We start from the raw sequence: 20901 nt of genomic DNA, 5'->3' as shown, positions 1-20901 counted from the left end.
AAACTACACCTACACATTCCTGATAGAGAAGCCCTCTCTGCCTACACTACACCTACAAGTACCTGATAGAGAAGCACTCTCAGCCTACACTACACCTACAAGTTCCTGATAGAGAAGCCCTCTCTGCCTACACTACACCTACAAGTTCCTGATAGAGAAGCCCTCTCTGCCTACACTACACCTACAAGTTCCTGTTAGAGAAGCACTCTCTGCCTACACTACACCTACAAGTTCCTGATAGAGAAGCCCTCTCTGCCTACACTACACCTACACGTTCCTGATAGAGAAGCCCTCTCTGCTTACACTACACCTACACATTCCTGATAGAGAAGCCCTTTCTGCCTACACTACACCTACACATTCCTGATAGAGAAGCCCTCTCTGCCTACACTACACCTACACGTTCCTGATAGAGAAGCCCTCTCTGCCTACACTACACCTACACATTCCTGATAGAGAAGCCCTCTCTGCCTACACTACACCTACAAGTTCCTGATAGAGAAGCCTCTCTGCTTACACTACACCTACACGTTCCTGATAGAGAAGCCCTCTCTGCCTACACTACACCTACAAGTTCCTGATAGAGAAGCCCTCTCTGCCTACACTACACCTACACGTTCCTGATAGAGAAGCCCTCTCTGCTTACACTACACCTACACATTCCTGATAGAGAAGCGCTCTCTGCCTACACTACACCTACAAGTTCCTGATAGAGAAGCCCTCTCTGCCTACACTACACCTACAAGTTCCTGATAGAGAAGCCCTCTCTGCCTACACTACACCTACAAGTTCCTGATAGAGAAGCCCTCTCTGCCTACACTACACCTACAAGTTCCTGATAGAGAAGCCCTCTCTGCCTACACTACACCTACACGTTCCTGATAGAGAAGCACTCTGCCTACACTACACCTACAAGTTCCTGATAGAGAAGCCCTCTCTGCCTACACTACACCTACAAGTTCCTGATAGAGAAGCCCTCTCTGCATACACTACACCTACAAGTTCCTGATAGAGAAGCCCTCCCTGCCTACACTACACCTACACGTTCCTGATAGAGAAGCCCTCTCTGCCTACACTACACCTACACGTTCCTGATAGAGAAGCTCTCTCTGCCTACACTACACCTACATGTTCCTGATAGAGAAGCGCTCTCTGCCTACACTACACCTACAAGTTCCTGATAGAGAAGCGCTCTCTGCCTACACTACACCTACAAGTTCCTGATAGAGAAGCACTCTCTGCCTACACTACACCTACACGTTCCTGATAGAGAAGCCCTCTCTGCCTACACTACACCTACAAGTTCCTGATAGAGAAGCCCTCTCTGCCTACACTACACCTACAAGTTCCTGATAGAGAAGCCCTCTCTGCCTACACTACACCTACAAGTTCCTGATAGAGAAGCCCTCTCTGCCTACACTACACCTACAGTACAAGTTCCTGATAGAGAAGCTCTCTCTGCCTACACTACACCTACAAGTTCCTGATAGAGAAGCCTCTCTGCCTACACTACACCTACACGTTCCTGATAGAGAAGCCCTCTCTGCCTACACTACACCTACAAGTACCTGATAGAGAAGCCTCTCTGCCTACACTACACCTACAAGTTCCTGATAGAGAAGCCCTCTCTGCCTACACTACACCTACACGTTCCTGATAGAGAAGCCCTCTCTGCCTACACTACACCTACACGTTCCTGATAGAGAAGCCCTCTCTGCCTACACTACACCTACACGTTCCTGATAGAGAAGCCCTCTCTGCCTACACTACACCTACAAGTTCCTGATAGAGAAGCCCTCTCTGCCTACACTACACCTACAAGTACCTGATAGAGAAGCCTCTCTGCCTACACTACACCTACACGTTCCTGATAGAGAAGCCCTCTCTGCCTACACTACAACTACAAGTTCCTGATAGAGAAGCACTCTGCCTACACTACACCTACAAGTTCCTGATAGAGAAGCCCTCTCTGCCTACACTACACCTACACGTTCCTGATAGAGAAGCCCTCTCTGCCTACACTACACCTACAAGTTCCTGATAGAGAAGCACTCTCTGCCTACACTACACCTACACGTTCCTGATAGAGAAGCACTCTCTGCCTACACTACACCTACAAGTTCCTGATAGAGAAGCACTCTCTGCCTACACTACACCTACAAGTTCCTGATAGAGAAGCCCTCTCTGCCTACACTACACCTACACGTTCCTGATAGAGAAGCCCTCTCTGCCTACACTACACCTACACGTTCCTGATAGAGAAGCCCTCTCTGCCTACACTACACCTACAAGTTCCTGATAGAGAAGCCCTCTCTGCCTACACTACACCTACAAGTTACTGATAGAGAAGCCCTCTCTGCCTACACTACACCTACAAGTTCCTGATAGAGAAGCCCTCTCTGCCTACACTACACCTACAAGTACCTGATAGAGAAGCCCTCTCTGCCTACACTACACCTACAAGTTCCTGATAGAGAAGCCCTCTCTGCCTACACTACACCTACACGTTCCTGATAGAGAAGCCCTCTCTGCTTACACTACACCTACACATTCCTGATAGAGAAGCCCTCTCTGCCTACACTACACCTACACATTCCTGATAGAGAAGCCCTCTCTGCCTACACTACACCTACACGTTCCTGATAGAGAAGCTCTCTCTGCCTACACTACACCTACACGTTCCTGATAGAGAAGCCCTCTCTGCCTACACTACACCTACACGTTCCTGATAGAGAAGCCCTCTCTGCCTACACTACACCTACACGTTCCTGATAGAGAAGCCCTCTCTGCCTACACTACACCTACACGTTCCTGATAGAGAAGCCCTCTCTGCCTACACTACACCTACAAGTTCCTGATAGAGAAGCCCTCTCTGCCTACACTACACCTACACGTTCCTGATAGAGAAGCACTCTCAGCCTACACTACACCTACAAGTACCTGATAGAGAAGCCCTCTCTGCCTACACTACACCTACACGTTCCTGATAGAGAAGCCCTCTCTGCCTACACTACACCTACACGTTCCTGATAGAGAAGCCCTCTCTGCCTACACTACACCTACATGTTCCTGATAGAGAAGCCCTCTCTGCCTACACTACACCTACACGTTCCTGATAGAGAAGCCCTCTCTGCCTACACTACACCTACAAGTACCTGATAGAGTAGCCCTCTCTGCCTACACTACACCTACAAGTTCCTGATAGAGAAGCCCTCTCTGCTTACACTACACCTACACATTCCTGATAGAGAAGCGCTCTCTGCCTACACTACACCTACACGTTCCTGGTAGAGAAGCACTCTCTGCCTACACTACACCTACACGTTCCTGATAGAGAAGCGCTCTCTGCCTACACTACACCTACAAGTTCCTGATAGAGAAGCCCTCTCTGCCTACACTACACCTACAAGTTCCTGATAGAGAAGCCCTCTCTGCTTACACTACACCTACACATTCCTGATAGAGAAGCACTCTCTGCCTACACTACACCAACAAGTACCTGATAGAGTAGCCCTCTCTGCCTACACTACACCTACAAGTTCCTGATAGAGAAGCCCTCTCTGCTTACACTACACCTACACATTCCTGATAGAGAAGCGCTCTCTGCCTACACTACACCTACACGTTCCTGGTAGAGAAGCACTCTCTGCCTACACTACACCTACACGTTCCTGATAGAGAAGCGCTCTCTGCCTACACTACACCTACAAGTTCCTGATAGAGAAGCCCTCTCTGCCTACACTACACCTACACGTTCCTGATAGAGAAGCACTCTCTGCCTACACTACACCTACACGTTCCTGATAGAGAAGCACTCTCTGCCTACACTACACCTACAAGTTCCTGATAGAGAAGCCCCCTCTGCTTACACTACACCTACACGTTCCTGATAGAGAAGCACTCTCTGCCTACACTACACCTACACGTTCCTGATAGAGAAGCGCTCTCTGCCTACACTACACCTACAAGTTCCTGATAGAGAAGCCCTCTCTGCTTACACTACACCTACACATTCCTGATAGAGAAGCGCTCTCTGCCTACACTACACCTACACGTTCCTGGTAGAGAAGCACTCTCTGCCTACACTACACCTACACGTTCCTGATAGAAAAGCGCTCTCTGCCTACACTACACCTACAAGTTCCTGATAGAGAAGCCCTCTCTGCCTACACTACACCTACAAGTTCCTGATAGAGAAGCCCTCTCTGCCTACACTACACCTACACATTCCTGATAGAGAAGCCCTCTCTGCCTACACTACACCTACACGTTCCTGATAGAGAAGCTCTCTCTGCCTACACTACACCTACACGTTCCTGATAGAGAAGCCCTCTCTGCCTACACTACACCTACACGTTCCTGATAGAGAAGCCCTCTCTGCCTACACTACACCTACACGTTCCTGATAGAGAAGCCCTCTCTGCCTACACTACACCTACACGTTCCTGATAGAGAAGCCCTCTCTGCCTACACTACACCTACAAGTTCCTGATAGAGAAGCCCTCTCTGCCTACACTACACCTACACGTTCCTGATAGAGAAGCACTCTCAGCCTACACTACACCTACAAGTACCTGATAGAGAAGCCCTCTCTGCCTACACTACACCTACACGTTCCTGATAGAGAAGCCCTCTCTGCCTACACTACACCTACACGTTCCTGATAGAGAAGCCCTCTCTGCCTACACTACACCTACATGTTCCTGATAGAGAAGCCCTCTCTGCCTACACTACACCTACACGTTCCTGATAGAGAAGCCCTCTCTGCCTACACTACACCTACAAGTACCTGATAGAGAAGCCCTTTCTGCCTACACTACACCTACACATTCCTGATAGAGAAGCCCTCTCTGCCTACACTACACCTACACGTTCCTGATAGAGAAGCCCTCTCTGCCTACACTACACCTACACATTCCTGATAGAGAAGCCCTCTCTGCCTACACTACACCTACAAGTCCCACATAGAGAAACCCTCTCTGCCTACACTACACCTACACGTTCCTGATAGAGAAGCTCTCTCTGCCTACACTACACCTACAAGTCCCACATAGAGAAGCACTCTCTGCCTACACTACACCTACACGTTCCTGATAGAGAAGCCCTCTCTGCCTACACTACACCTACAAGTTCCTGATAGAGAAGCACTCTCTGCCTACACTACACCTACACGTTCCTGATAGAGTAGCCCTCTCTGCCTACACTACACCTACAAGTTCCTGATAGAGAAGCCCTCTCTGCCTACACTACACCTACAAGTTCCTGATAGAGAAGCTCTCTCTGCCTACACTACACCTACAAGTCCCACATAGAGAAACCCTCTCTGCCTACACTACACCTACACGTTCCTGATAGAGAAGCTCTCTCTGCCTACACTACACCTACAAGTCCCACATAGAGAAGCACTCTCTGCCTACACTACACCTACACGTTCCTGATAGAGTAGCCCTCTCTGCCTACACTACACCTACAAGTTCCTGATAGAGAAGCACTCTCTGCCTACACTACACCTACAAGTTCCTGATAGAGAAGCCCTCTCTGCCTACACTACACCTACACGTTCCTGATAGAGAAGCCCTCTCTGCCTACACTACACCTACAAGTTCCTGATAGAGAAGCCCTCTCTGCCTACACTACACCTACAAGTTCCTGATAGAGAAGCCCTCTCTGCTTACACTACACCTACAAGTTCCTGATAGAGAAGCCCTCTCTGCTTACACTACACCTACACGTTCCTGATAGAGAAGCCCCCTCTGCTTACACTACACCTACAAGTCCCACATAGAGAAGCCCTCTCTGCCTACAAGTTCCTGATAGAGAAGCCCTCTCTGCCTACACTACACCTACAAGTTCCTGATAGAGAAGCCCTCTCTGCCTACACTACACCTACAAGTTCCTGATAGAGAAGCACTCTCTGCCTACACTACACCTACAAGTTCCTGATAGAGAAGCCCTCTCTGCCTACACTACACCTACAAGTTCCTGATAGAGAAGCACTCTCTGCCTAAACTACACCTACACATTCCTGATAGAGAAGCCCTCTCTGCCTACACTACACCTACAAGTACCTGATAGAGAAGCACTCTCAGCCTACACTACACCTACAAGTTCCTGATAGAGAAGCCCTCTCTGCCTACACTACACCTACAAGTTCCTGATAGAGAAGCCCTCTCTGCCTACACTACACCTACAAGTTCCTGTTAGAGAAGCACTCTCTGCCTACACTACACCTACAAGTTCCTGATAGAGAAGCCCTCTCTGCCTACACTACACCTACACGTTCCTGATAGAGAAGCCCTCTCTGCTTACACTACACCTACACATTCCTGATAGAGAAGCCCTTTCTGCCTACACTACACCTACACATTCCTGATAGAGAAGCCCTCTCTGCCTACACTACACCTACACGTTCCTGATAGAGAAGCCCTCTCTGCCTACACTACACCTACACATTCCTGATAGAGAAGCCCTCTCTGCCTACACTACACCTACAAGTTCCTGATAGAGAAGCCTCTCTGCTTACACTACACCTACACGTTCCTGATAGAGAAGCCCTCTCTGCCTACACTACACCTACAAGTTCCTGATAGAGAAGCCCTCTCTGCCTACACTACACCTACACGTTCCTGATAGAGAAGCCCTCTCTGCTTACACTACACCTACACATTCCTGATAGAGAAGCGCTCTCTGCCTACACTACACCTACAAGTTCCTGATAGAGAAGCCCTCTCTGCCTACACTACACCTACAAGTTCCTGATAGAGAAGCCCTCTCTGCCTACACTACACCTACAAGTTCCTGATAGAGAAGCCCTCTCTGCCTACACTACACCTACAAGTTCCTGATAGAGAAGCCCTCTCTGCCTACACTACACCTACACGTTCCTGATAGAGAAGCACTCTGCCTACACTACACCTACAAGTTCCTGATAGAGAAGCCCTCTCTGCCTACACTACACCTACAAGTTCCTGATAGAGAAGCCCTCTCTGCATACACTACACCTACAAGTTCCTGATAGAGAAGCCCTCCCTGCCTACACTACACCTACACGTTCCTGATAGAGAAGCCCTCTCTGCCTACACTACACCTACACGTTCCTGATAGAGAAGCTCTCTCTGCCTACACTACACCTACATGTTCCTGATAGAGAAGCGCTCTCTGCCTACACTACACCTACAAGTTCCTGATAGAGAAGCGCTCTCTGCCTACACTACACCTACAAGTTCCTGATAGAGAAGCACTCTCTGCCTACACTACACCTACACGTTCCTGATAGAGAAGCCCTCTCTGCCTACACTACACCTACAAGTTCCTGATAGAGAAGCCCTCTCTGCCTACACTACACCTACAAGTTCCTGATAGAGAAGCCCTCTCTGCCTACACTACACCTACAAGTTCCTGATAGAGAAGCCCTCTCTGCCTACACTACACCTACAGTACAAGTTCCTGATAGAGAAGCTCTCTCTGCCTACACTACACCTACAAGTTCCTGATAGAGAAGCCTCTCTGCCTACACTACACCTACACGTTCCTGATAGAGAAGCCCTCTCTGCCTACACTACACCTACAAGTACCTGATAGAGAAGCCTCTCTGCCTACACTACACCTACAAGTTCCTGATAGAGAAGCCCTCTCTGCCTACACTACACCTACACGTTCCTGATAGAGAAGCCCTCTCTGCCTACACTACACCTACACGTTCCTGATAGAGAAGCCCTCTCTGCCTACACTACACCTACACGTTCCTGATAGAGAAGCCCTCTCTGCCTACACTACACCTACAAGTTCCTGATAGAGAAGCCCTCTCTGCCTACACTACACCTACAAGTACCTGATAGAGAAGCCTCTCTGCCTACACTACACCTACACGTTCCTGATAGAGAAGCCCTCTCTGCCTACACTACAACTACAAGTTCCTGATAGAGAAGCACTCTGCCTACACTACACCTACAAGTTCCTGATAGAGAAGCCCTCTCTGCCTACACTACACCTACACGTTCCTGATAGAGAAGCCCTCTCTGCCTACACTACACCTACAAGTTCCTGATAGAGAAGCACTCTCTGCCTACACTACACCTACACGTTCCTGATAGAGAAGCACTCTCTGCCTACACTACACCTACAAGTTCCTGATAGAGAAGCACTCTCTGCCTACACTACACCTACAAGTTCCTGATAGAGAAGCCCTCTCTGCCTACACTACACCTACACGTTCCTGATAGAGAAGCCCTCTCTGCCTACACTACACCTACACGTTCCTGATAGAGAAGCCCTCTCTGCCTACACTACACCTACAAGTTCCTGATAGAGAAGCCCTCTCTGCCTACACTACACCTACAAGTTACTGATAGAGAAGCCCTCTCTGCCTACACTACACCTACAAGTTCCTGATAGAGAAGCCCTCTCTGCCTACACTACACCTACAAGTACCTGATAGAGAAGCCCTCTCTGCCTACACTACACCTACAAGTTCCTGATAGAGAAGCCCTCTCTGCCTACACTACACCTACACGTTCCTGATAGAGAAGCCCTCTCTGCTTACACTACACCTACACATTCCTGATAGAGAAGCCCTCTCTGCCTACACTACACCTACACATTCCTGATAGAGAAGCCCTCTCTGCCTACACTACACCTACACGTTCCTGATAGAGAAGCTCTCTCTGCCTACACTACACCTACACGTTCCTGATAGAGAAGCCCTCTCTGCCTACACTACACCTACACGTTCCTGATAGAGAAGCCCTCTCTGCCTACACTACACCTACACGTTCCTGATAGAGAAGCCCTCTCTGCCTACACTACACCTACACGTTCCTGATAGAGAAGCCCTCTCTGCCTACACTACACCTACAAGTTCCTGATAGAGAAGCCCTCTCTGCCTACACTACACCTACACGTTCCTGATAGAGAAGCACTCTCAGCCTACACTACACCTACAAGTACCTGATAGAGAAGCCCTCTCTGCCTACACTACACCTACACGTTCCTGATAGAGAAGCCCTCTCTGCCTACACTACACCTACACGTTCCTGATAGAGAAGCCCTCTCTGCCTACACTACACCTACATGTTCCTGATAGAGAAGCCCTCTCTGCCTACACTACACCTACACGTTCCTGATAGAGAAGCCCTCTCTGCCTACACTACACCTACAAGTACCTGATAGAGTAGCCCTCTCTGCCTACACTACACCTACAAGTTCCTGATAGAGAAGCCCTCTCTGCTTACACTACACCTACACATTCCTGATAGAGAAGCGCTCTCTGCCTACACTACACCTACACGTTCCTGGTAGAGAAGCACTCTCTGCCTACACTACACCTACACGTTCCTGATAGAGAAGCGCTCTCTGCCTACACTACACCTACAAGTTCCTGATAGAGAAGCCCTCTCTGCCTACACTACACCTACAAGTTCCTGATAGAGAAGCCCTCTCTGCTTACACTACACCTACACATTCCTGATAGAGAAGCACTCTCTGCCTACACTACACCAACAAGTACCTGATAGAGTAGCCCTCTCTGCCTACACTACACCTACAAGTTCCTGATAGAGAAGCCCTCTCTGCTTACACTACACCTACACATTCCTGATAGAGAAGCGCTCTCTGCCTACACTACACCTACACGTTCCTGGTAGAGAAGCACTCTCTGCCTACACTACACCTACACGTTCCTGATAGAGAAGCGCTCTCTGCCTACACTACACCTACAAGTTCCTGATAGAGAAGCCCTCTCTGCCTACACTACACCTACACGTTCCTGATAGAGAAGCACTCTCTGCCTACACTACACCTACACGTTCCTGATAGAGAAGCACTCTCTGCCTACACTACACCTACAAGTTCCTGATAGAGAAGCCCCCTCTGCTTACACTACACCTACACGTTCCTGATAGAGAAGCACTCTCTGCCTACACTACACCTACACGTTCCTGATAGAGAAGCGCTCTCTGCCTACACTACACCTACAAGTTCCTGATAGAGAAGCCCTCTCTGCTTACACTACACCTACACATTCCTGATAGAGAAGCGCTCTCTGCCTACACTACACCTACACGTTCCTGGTAGAGAAGCACTCTCTGCCTACACTACACCTACACGTTCCTGATAGAAAAGCGCTCTCTGCCTACACTACACCTACAAGTTCCTGATAGAGAAGCCCTCTCTGCCTACACTACACCTACAAGTTCCTGATAGAGAAGCCCTCTCTGCCTACACTACACCTACACATTCCTGATAGAGAAGCCCTCTCTGCCTACACTACACCTACACGTTCCTGATAGAGAAGCTCTCTCTGCCTACACTACACCTACACGTTCCTGATAGAGAAGCCCTCTCTGCCTACACTACACCTACACGTTCCTGATAGAGAAGCCCTCTCTGCCTACACTACACCTACACGTTCCTGATAGAGAAGCCCTCTCTGCCTACACTACACCTACACGTTCCTGATAGAGAAGCCCTCTCTGCCTACACTACACCTACAAGTTCCTGATAGAGAAGCCCTCTCTGCCTACACTACACCTACACGTTCCTGATAGAGAAGCACTCTCAGCCTACACTACACCTACAAGTACCTGATAGAGAAGCCCTCTCTGCCTACACTACACCTACACGTTCCTGATAGAGAAGCCCTCTCTGCCTACACTACACCTACACGTTCCTGATAGAGAAGCCCTCTCTGCCTACACTACACCTACATGTTCCTGATAGAGAAGCCCTCTCTGCCTACACTACACCTACACGTTCCTGATAGAGAAGCCCTCTCTGCCTACACTACACCTACAAGTACCTGATAGAGTAGCCCTCTCTGCCTACACTACACCTACAAGTTCCTGATAGAGAAGCCCTCTCTGCTTACACTACACCTACACATTCCTGATAGAGAAGCGCTCTCTGCCTACACTACACCTACACGTTCCTGGTAGAGAAGCACTCTCTGCCTACACTACACCTACACGTTCCTGATAGAGAAGCGCTCTCTGCCTACACTACACCTACAAGTTCCTGATAGAGAAGCCCTCTCTGCCTACACTACACCTACAAGTTCCTGATAGAGAAGCCCTCTCTGCTTACACTACACCTACACATTCCTGATAGAGAAGCACTCTCTGCCTACACTACACCAACAAGTACCTGATAGAGTAGCCCTCTCTGCCTACACTACACCTACAAGTTCCTGATAGAGAAGCCCTCTCTGCTTACACTACACCTACACATTCCTGATAGAGAAGCGCTCTCTGCCTACACTACACCTACACGTTCCTGGTAGAGAAGCACTCTCTGCCTACACTACACCTACACGTTCCTGATAGAGAAGCGCTCTCTGCCTACACTACACCTACAAGTTCCTGATAGAGAAGCCCTCTCTGCCTACACTACACCTACACGTTCCTGATAGAGAAGCACTCTCTGCCTACACTACACCTACACGTTCCTGATAGAGAAGCACTCTCTGCCTACACTACACCTACAAGTTCCTGATAGAGAAGCCCCCTCTGCTTACACTACACCTACACGTTCCTGATAGAGAAGCACTCTCTGCCTACACTACACCTACACGTTCCTGATAGAGAAGCGCTCTCTGCCTACACTACACCTACAAGTTCCTGATAGAGAAGCCCTCTCTGCTTACACTACACCTACACATTCCTGATAGAGAAGCGCTCTCTGCCTACACTACACCTACACGTTCCTGGTAGAGAAGCACTCTCTGCCTACACTACACCTACACGTTCCTGATAGAAAAGCGCTCTCTGCCTACACTACACCTACAAGTTCCTGATAGAGAAGCCCTCTCTGCCTACACTACACCTACAAGTTCCTGATAGAGAAGCCCTCTCTGCTTACACTACACCTACACATTCCTGATAGAGAAGCACTCTCTGCCTACACTACACCAACAAGTACCTGATAGAGTAGCCCTCTCTGCCTACACTACACCTACAAGTTCCTGATAGAGAAGCCCTCTCTGCTTACACTACACCTACACATTCCTGATAGAGAAGCGCTCTCTGCCTACACTACACCTACACGTTCCTGGTAGAGAAGCACTCTCTGCCTACACTACACCTACACGTTCCTGATAGAGAAGCGCTCTCTGCCTACACTACACCTACAAGTTCCTGATAGAGAAGCCCTCTCTGCCTACACTACACCTACACGTTCCTGATAGAGAAGCACTCTCTGCCTACACTACACCTACACGTTCCTGATAGAGAAGCACTCTCTGCTTACACTACACCTACACGTTCCTGATAGAGAAGCACTCTCTGCCTACACTACACCTACACGTTCCTGATAGAGAAGCGCTCTCTGCCTACACTACACCTACAAGTTCCTGATAGAGAAGCCCTCTCTGCCTACACTACACCTACACGTTCCTGATAGAGAAGCACTCTCTGCCTACACTACACCTACAAGTTCCTGATAGAGAAGCCCTCTCTGCTTACACTACACCTACACGTTCCTGATAGAGAAGCCCTCTCTGCTTACACTACACCAACAAGTCCCACATAGAGAAGCCCTCTCTGCCTACACTACACCTACAAGTACCTGATATAGAAGCCCGCTCTGCTTACACTACACCTACAAGTTCCTGATAGAGAAGCACTCTCTGCCTACACTACACCTACAAGTTCCTGATAGAGAAGCCCTCTCTGCCTACACTACACCTACAAGTTCCTGATAGAGAAGCACTCTCTGCCTACACTACACCTACAAGTTCCTGATAGAGAAGCCCTCTCTGCTTACACTACACCTACACGTTCCTGATAGAGAAGCCCTCTCTGCTTACACTACACCTACAAGTCCCACATAGAGAAGCCCTCTCTGCCTACACTACACCTACAAGTACCTGATATAGAAGCCCGCTCTGCTTACACTACACCTACAAGTTCCTGATAGAGAAGCACTCTCTGCCTACACTACACCTACAAGTTCCTGATAGAGAAGCCCTCTCTGCCTACACTACACCTACAAGTTCCTTATAGAGAAGCCCTCTCTGCCTACACTACACCTACAAGTCCCACATAGAGAAGCCCTCTCTGCCTACACTACACCTACAAGTCCCACATAGAGAAGCCCTCTCTGCCTACACTACACCTACATGTTCCTGATAGAGAAGCCCTCTCTGCCTACACTACACCTACACGTTCCTGATAGAGAAGCCCTCTCTGCCTACACTACACCTACACGTTCCTGATAGAGAAGCCCTCTCTGCCTACACTACACCTACACGTTCCTGATAGAGAAGCCCTCTCTGCCTACACTACACCTACAAGTTCCTGATAGAGAAGCCCTCTCTGCCTACACTACACCTACAAGTACCTGATAGAGAAGCCTCTCTGCCTACACTACACCTACACGTTCCTGATAGAGAAGCCCCCTCTGCCTACACTACACCTACAAGTTCCTGATAGAGAAGCACTCTCTGCCTACACTACACCTACAAGTTCCTGATAGAGAAGCCCTCTCTGCCTACACTACACCTACAGTACACGTTCCTGATAGAGAAGCCCTCTCTGCCTACACTACACCTACACGTTCCTGATAGAGAAGCCCTCTCTGCCTACACTACACCTACAAGTTCCTGATAGAGAAGCCCTCTCTGCCTACACTACACCTACAAGTTCCTGATAGAGAAGCACTCTCTGCCTACACTACACCTACACGTTCCTGATAGAGAAGCACTCTCTGCCTACACTACACCTACAAGTTCCTGATAGAGAAGCACTCTCTGCCTACACTACACCTACAAGTTCCTGATAGAGAAGCACTCTCTGCCTACACTACACCTACACGTTCCTGATAGAGAAGCCCTCTCTGCCTACACTACACCTACAAGTTCCTGGTAGAGAAGCACTCTCTGCCTACACTACACCTACACGTTCCTGATAGAGAAGCCCTCTCTGCCTACACTACACCTACAAGTTCCTGATAGAGAAGCCCTCTCTGCCTACACTACACCTACAAGTTCCTGATAGAGAAGCTCTCTCTGCCTACACTACACCTACAAGTCCCACATAGAGAAACCCTCTCTGCCTACACTACACCTACACGTTCCTGATAGAGAAGCTCTCTCTGCCTACACTACACCTACAAGTCCCACATAGAGAAGCACTCTCTGCCTACACTACACCTACACATTCCTGATAGAGTAGCCCTCTCTGCCTACACTACACCTACAAGTTCCTGATAGAGAAGCACTCTCTGCCTACACTACACCTACAAGTTCCTGATAGAGAAGCCCTCTCTGCCTACACTACACCTACACGTTCCTGATAGAGAAGCCCTCTCTGCCTACACTACACCTACAAGTTCCTGATAGAGAAGCCCTCTCTGCCTACACTACACCTACAAGTTCCTGATAGAGAAGCCCTCTCTGCTTACACTACACCTACAAGTTCCTGATAGAGAAGCCCTCTCTGCTTACACTACACCTACACGTTCCTGATAGAGAAGCCCTCTCTGCTTACACTACACCTACAAGTCCCACATAGAGAAGCCCTCTCTGCCTACACTACACCTACAAGTTCCTGATAGAGAAGCCCTCTCTGCCTACACTACATTTACAAGTTCCTGATAGAGAAGCCCTCTCTGCCTACACTACACCTACAAGTTCCTGATAGAGAAGCACTCTCTGCCTACACTACACCTACAAGTTCCTGATAGAGAAGCCCTCTCTGCCTACACTACACCTACAAGTTCCTGATAGAGAAGCCCTCTCTGCCTACACTACACCTACAAGTTCCTGATAGAGAAGCACTCTCTGCCTAAACTACACCTACACATTCCTGATAGAGAAGCCCTCTCTGCCTACACTACACCTACAAGTACCTGATAGAGAAGCACTCTCAGCCTACACTACACCTACAAGTTCCTGATAGAGAAGCCCTCTCTGCCTACACTACACCTACAAGTTCCTGATAGAGAAGCCCTCTCTGCCTACACTACACCTACAAGTTCCTGTTAGAGAAGCACTCTCTGCCAACACTACACCTACAAGTTCCTGATAGAGAAGCCCTCTCTGCCTACACTACACCTACACGTTCCTGATAGAGAAGCACTCTCTGCCTACACTACACCTACACGTTCCTGATAGAGAAGCACTCTCTGCCTACACTACACCTACAAGTTCCTGATAGAGAAGCCCCCTCTGCTTACACTACACCTACACGTTCCTGATAGAGAAGCACTCTCTGCCTACACTACACCTACACGTTCCTGATAGAGAAGCGCTCTCTGCCTACACTACACCTACAAGTTCCTGATAGAGAAGCCCTCTCTGCCTACACTACACCTACACGTTCCTTATAGAAAAGCACTCTCTGCGTACACTACACCTACAAGTTCCTGATAGAGAAGCCCTCTCTGCTTACACTACACCTACACGTTCCTGATAGAGAAGCCCTCTCTGCTTACACTACACCTACAAGTCCCACATAGAGAAGCCCTCTCTGCCTACACTACACCTACAAGTACCTGATATAGAAGCCCGCTCTGCTTACACTACACCTACAAGTTCCTGATAGAGAAGCACTCTCTGCCTACACTACACCTACAAGTTCCTGATAGAGAAGCCCTCTCTGCCTACACTACACCTACAAGTTCCTGATAGAGAAGCACTCTCTGCCTACACTACACCTACAAGTTCCTGATAGAGAAGCCCTCTCTGCTTACACTACACCTACACGTTCCTGATAGAGAAGCCCTCTCTGCTTACACTACACCTACAAGTCCCACATAGAGAAGCCCTCTCTGCCTACACTACACCTACAAGTACCTGATATAGAAGCCCGCTCTGCTTACACTACACCTACAAGTTCCTGATAGAGAAGCACTCTCTGCCTACACTACACCTACAAGTTCCTGATAGAGAAGCCCTCTCTGCCTACACTACACCTACAAGTTCCTTATAGAGAAGCCCTCTCTGCCTACACTACACCTACAAGTCCCACATAGAGAAGCCCTCTCTGCCTACACTACACCTACAAGTCCCACATAGAGAAGTCCTCTCTGCCTACACTACACCTACACGTTCCTGATAGAGAAGCCCTCTCTGCCTACACTACACCTACATGTTCCTGATAGAGAAGCCCTCTCTGCCTACACTACACCTACACGTTCCTGATAGAGAAGCCCTCTCTGCCTACACTACACCTACACGTTCCTGATAGAGAAGCCCTCTCTGCCTACACTACACCTACACGTTCCTGATAGAGAAGCCCTCTCTGCCTACACTACACCTACAAGTTCCTGATAGAGAAGCACTCTCTGCCTACACTACACCTACAAGTTCCTGATAGAGAAGCCCTCTCTGCCTACACTACACCTACAGTACACGTTCCTGATAGAGAAGCCCTCTCTGCCTACACTACACCTACACGTTCCTGATAGAGAAGCCCTCTCTGCCTACACTACACCTACAAGTTCCTGATAGAGAAGCCCTCTCTGCCTACACTACACCTACAAGTTCCTGATAGAGAAGCACTCTCTGCCTACACTACACCTACACGTTCCTGATAGAGAAGCACTCTCTGCCTACACTACACCTACAAGTTCCTGATAGAGAAGCACTCTCTGCCTACACTACACCTACAAGTTCCTGATAGAGAAGCACTCTCTGCCTACACTACACCTACACGTTCCTGATAGAGAAGCCCTCTCTGCCTACACTACACCTACAAGTTCCTGGTAGAGAAGCACTCTCTGCCTACACTACACCTACACGTTCCTGATAGAGAAGCCCTCTCTGCCTACACTACACCTACAAGTTCCTGATAGAGAAGCCCTCTCTGCCTACACTACACCTACAAGTTCCTGATAGAGAAGCTCTCTCTGCCTACACTACACCTACAAGTCCCACATAGAGAAACCCTCTCTGCCTACACTACACCTACACGTTCCTGATAGAGAAGCTCTCTCTGCCTACACTACACCTACAAGTCCCACATAGAGAAGCACTCTCTGCCTACACTACACCTACACATTCCTGATAGAGTAGCCCTCTCTGCCTACACTACACCTACAAGTTCCTGATAGAGAAGCACTCTCTGCCTACACTACACCTACAAGTTCCTGATAGAGAAGCCCTCTCTGCCTACACTACACCTACACGTTCCTGATAGAGAAGCCCTCTCTGCCTACACTACACCTACAAGTTCCTGATAGAGAAGCCCTCTCTGCCTACACTACACCTACAAGTTCCTGATAGAGAAGCCCTCTCTGCTTACACTACACCTACAAGTTCCTGATAGAGAAGCCCTCTCTGCTTACACTACACCTACACGTTCCTGATAGAGAAGCCCTCTCTGCTTACACTACACCTACAAGTCCCACATAGAGAAGCCCTCTCTGCCTACACTACACCTACAAGTTCCTGATAGAGAAGCCCTCTCTGCCTACACTACACCTACAAGTTCCTGATAGAGAAGCCCTCTCTGCCTACACTACACCTACAAGTTCCTGATAGAGAAGCACTCTCTGCCTACACTACACCTACAAGTTCCTGATAGAGAAGCCCTCTCTGCCTACACTACACCTACAAGTTCCTGATAGAGAAGCCCTCTCTGCCTACACTACACCTACAAGTTCCTGATAGAGAAGCACTCTCTGCCTAAACTACACCTACACATTCCTGATAGAGAAGCCCTCTCTGCCTACACTACACCTACAAGTACCTGATAGAGAAGCACTCTCAGCCTACACTACACCTACAAGTTCCTGATAGAGAAGCCCTCTCTGCCTACACTACACCTACAAGTTCCTGATAGAGAAGCCCTCTCTGCCTACACTACACCTACAAGTTCCTGTTAGAGAAGCACTTTCTGCCAACACTACACCTACAAGTTCCTGATAGAGAAGCCCTCTCTGCCTACACTACACCTACACGTTCCTGATAGAGAAGCACTCTCTGCCTACACTACACCTACACGTTCCTGATAGAGAAGCACTCTCTGCCTACACTACACCTACAAGTTCCTGATAGAGAAGCCCCCTCTGCTTACACTACACCTACACGTTCCTGATAGAGAAGCACTCTCTGCCTACACTACACCTACACGTTCCTGATAGAGAAGCGCTCTCTGCCTACACTACACCTACAAGTTCCTGATAGAGAAGCCCTCTCTGCCTACACTACACCTACACGTTCCTTATAGAAAAGCACTCTCTGCGTACACTACACCTACAAGTTCCTGATAGAGAAGCCCTCTCTGCTTACACTACACCTACACGTTCCTGATAGAGAAGCCCTCTCTGCTTACACTACACCTACAAGTCCCACATAGAGAAGCCCTCTCTGCCTACACTACACCTACAAGTACCTGATATAGAAGCCCGCTCTGCTTACACTACACCTACAAGTTCCTGATAGAGAAGCACTCTCTGCCTACACTACACCTACAAGTTCCTGATAGAGAAGCCCTCTCTGCCTACACTACACCTACAAGTTCCTGATAGAGAAGCACTCTCTGCCTACACTACACCTACAAGTTCCTGATAGAGAAGCCCTCTCTGCTTACACTACACCTACACGTTCCTGATAGAGAAGCCCTCTCTGCTTACACTACACCTACAAGTCCCACATAGAGAAGCCCTCTCTGCCTACACTACACCTACAAGTACCTGATATAGAAGCCCGCTCTGCTTACACTACACCTACAAGTTCCTGATAGAGAAGCACTCTCTGCCTACACTACACCTACAAGTTCCTGATAGAGAAGCCCTCTCTGCCTACACTACACCTACAAGTTCCTTATAGAGAAGCCCTCTCTGCCTACACTACACCTACAAGTCCCACATAGAGAAGCCCTCTCTGCCTACACTACACCTACAAGTCCCACATAGAGAAGTCCTCTCTGCCTACACTACACCTACACGTTCCTGATAGAGAAGCCCTCTCTGCCTACACTACACCTACATGTTCCTGATAGAGAAGCCCTCTCTGCCTACACTACACCTACACGTTCCTGATAGAGAAGCCCTCTCTGCCTACACTACACCTACACGTTCCTGATAGAGAAGCCCTCTCTGCCTACACTACACCTACACGTTCCTGATAGAGAAGCCCTCTCTGCCTACACTACACCTACAAGTTCCTGATAGAGAAGCCCTCTCTGCCTACACTACACCTACAAGTACCTGATAGAGAAGCCTCTCTGCCTACACTACACCTACACGTTCCTGATAGAGAAGCCCTCTCTGCCTACACTACACCTACAAGTTCCTGATAGAGAAGCACTCTCTGCCTACACTACACCTACAAGTTCCTGATAGAGAAGCCCTCTCTGCCTACACTACACCTACAGTACACGTTCCTGATAGAGAAGCCCTCTCTGCCTACACTACACCTACACGTTCCTGATAGAGAAGCCCTCTCTGCCTACACTACACCTACAAGTTCCTGATAGAGAAGCCCTCTCTGCCTACACTACACCTACAAGTTCCTGATAGAGAAGCACTCTCTGCCTACACTACACCTACACGTTCCTGATAGAGAAGCACTCTCTGCCTACACTACACCTACAAGTTCCTGATAGAGAAGCACTCTCTGCCTACACTACACCTACAAGTTCCTGATAGAGAAGCACTCTCTGCCTACACTACACCTACACGTTCCTGATAGAGAAGCCCTCTCTGCCTACACTACACCTACAAGTTCCTGATAGAGAAGCACTCTCTGCCTACACTACACCTACACGTTCCTGATAGAGAAGCCCTCTCTGCCTACACTACACCTACAAGTTCCTGATAGAGAAGCCCTCTCTGCCTACACTACACCTACAAGTTCCTGATAGAGAAGCTCTCTCTGCCTACACTACACCTACAAGTCCCACATAGAGAAACCCTCTCTGCCTACACTACACCTACACGTTCCTGATAGAGAAGCTCTCTCTGCCTACACTACACCTACAAGTCCCACATAGAGAAGCACTCTCTGCCTACACTACACCTACACATTCCTGATAGAGTAGCCCTCTCTGCCTACACTACACCTACAAGTTCCTGATAGAGAAGCACTCTCTGCCTACACTACACCTACAAGTTCCTGATAGAGAAGCCCTCTCTGCCTACACTACACCTACACGTTCCTGATAGAGAAGCCCTCTCTGCCTACACTACACCTACAAGTTCCTGATAGAGAAGCCCTCTCTGCCTACACTACACCTACAAGTTCCTGATAGAGAAGCCCTCTCTGCTTACACTACACCTACAAGTTCCTGATAGAGAAGCCCTCTCTGCCTACACTACACCTACAAGTTCCTGATAGAGAAGCCCTCTCTGCCTACACTACACCTACAAGTTCCTGATAGAGAAGCACTCTCTGCCTAAACTACACCTACACATTCCTGATAGAGAAGCACTCTCAGCCTACACTACACCTACAAGTTCCTGATAGAGAAGCCCTCTCTGCCTACACTACACCTACAAGTTCCTGATAGAGAAGCCCTCTCTGCCTACACTACACCTACAAGTTCCTGATAGAGAAGCACTCTCTGCCTAAACTACACCTACACATTCCTGATAGAGAAGCCCTCTCTGCCTACACTACACCTACAAGTACCTGATAGAGAAGCACTCTCAGCCTACACTACACCTACAAGTTCCTGATAGAGAAGCCCTCTCTGCCTACACTACACCTACAAGTTCCTGATAGAGAAGCCCTCTCTGCCTACACTACACCTACACGTTCCTGATAGAGAAGCCCTCTCTGCTTACACTACACCTACACATTCCTGATAGAGAAGCCCTCTCTGCCTACACTACACCTACACATTCCTGATAGAGAAGCCCTCTCTGCCTACACTACACCTACACGTTCCTGATAGAGAAGCCCTCTCTGCCTACACTACACCTACACATTCCTGATAGAGAAGCCCTCTCTGCCTACACTAC

General features: G+C 48.8%; 2 long non-coding RNA genes across 2 annotated transcripts; both read right to left on the bottom strand.

Moving 5' to 3' along the window:
* Positions 1 to 893: 893 nt before the first annotated feature.
* LOC142484926 (uncharacterized) lies at positions 894 to 4907 on the bottom strand. The gene is made up of 3 exons (XR_012798304.1): positions 4575 to 4907; positions 2931 to 3155; positions 894 to 995 (listed from the first exon to the last, which is right to left on the bottom strand). It is a non-coding gene; the product is annotated as an uncharacterized LOC142484926 (long non-coding RNA).
* A 1988-nt stretch (positions 4908 to 6895) lies between these two features.
* LOC142484927 (uncharacterized) lies at positions 6896 to 10822 on the bottom strand. Its single transcript, XR_012798305.1, has 3 exons — positions 10581 to 10822; positions 8937 to 9161; positions 6896 to 7001 (listed from the first exon to the last, which is right to left on the bottom strand). It is a non-coding gene; the product is annotated as an uncharacterized LOC142484927 (long non-coding RNA).
* Positions 10823 to 20901: the final 10079 nt, after the last annotated feature.

The sequence above is a fragment of the Ascaphus truei genome, unplaced genomic scaffold (assembly GCF_040206685.1).
Source record: "Ascaphus truei isolate aAscTru1 unplaced genomic scaffold, aAscTru1.hap1 HAP1_SCAFFOLD_470, whole genome shotgun sequence".
Lineage (NCBI taxonomy): Eukaryota > Metazoa > Chordata > Amphibia > Anura > Ascaphidae > Ascaphus > Ascaphus truei.
The sequence above is the reverse complement of the archived record's forward strand: the minus strand, read 5'-3'. Positions and strand labels throughout refer to the sequence as shown.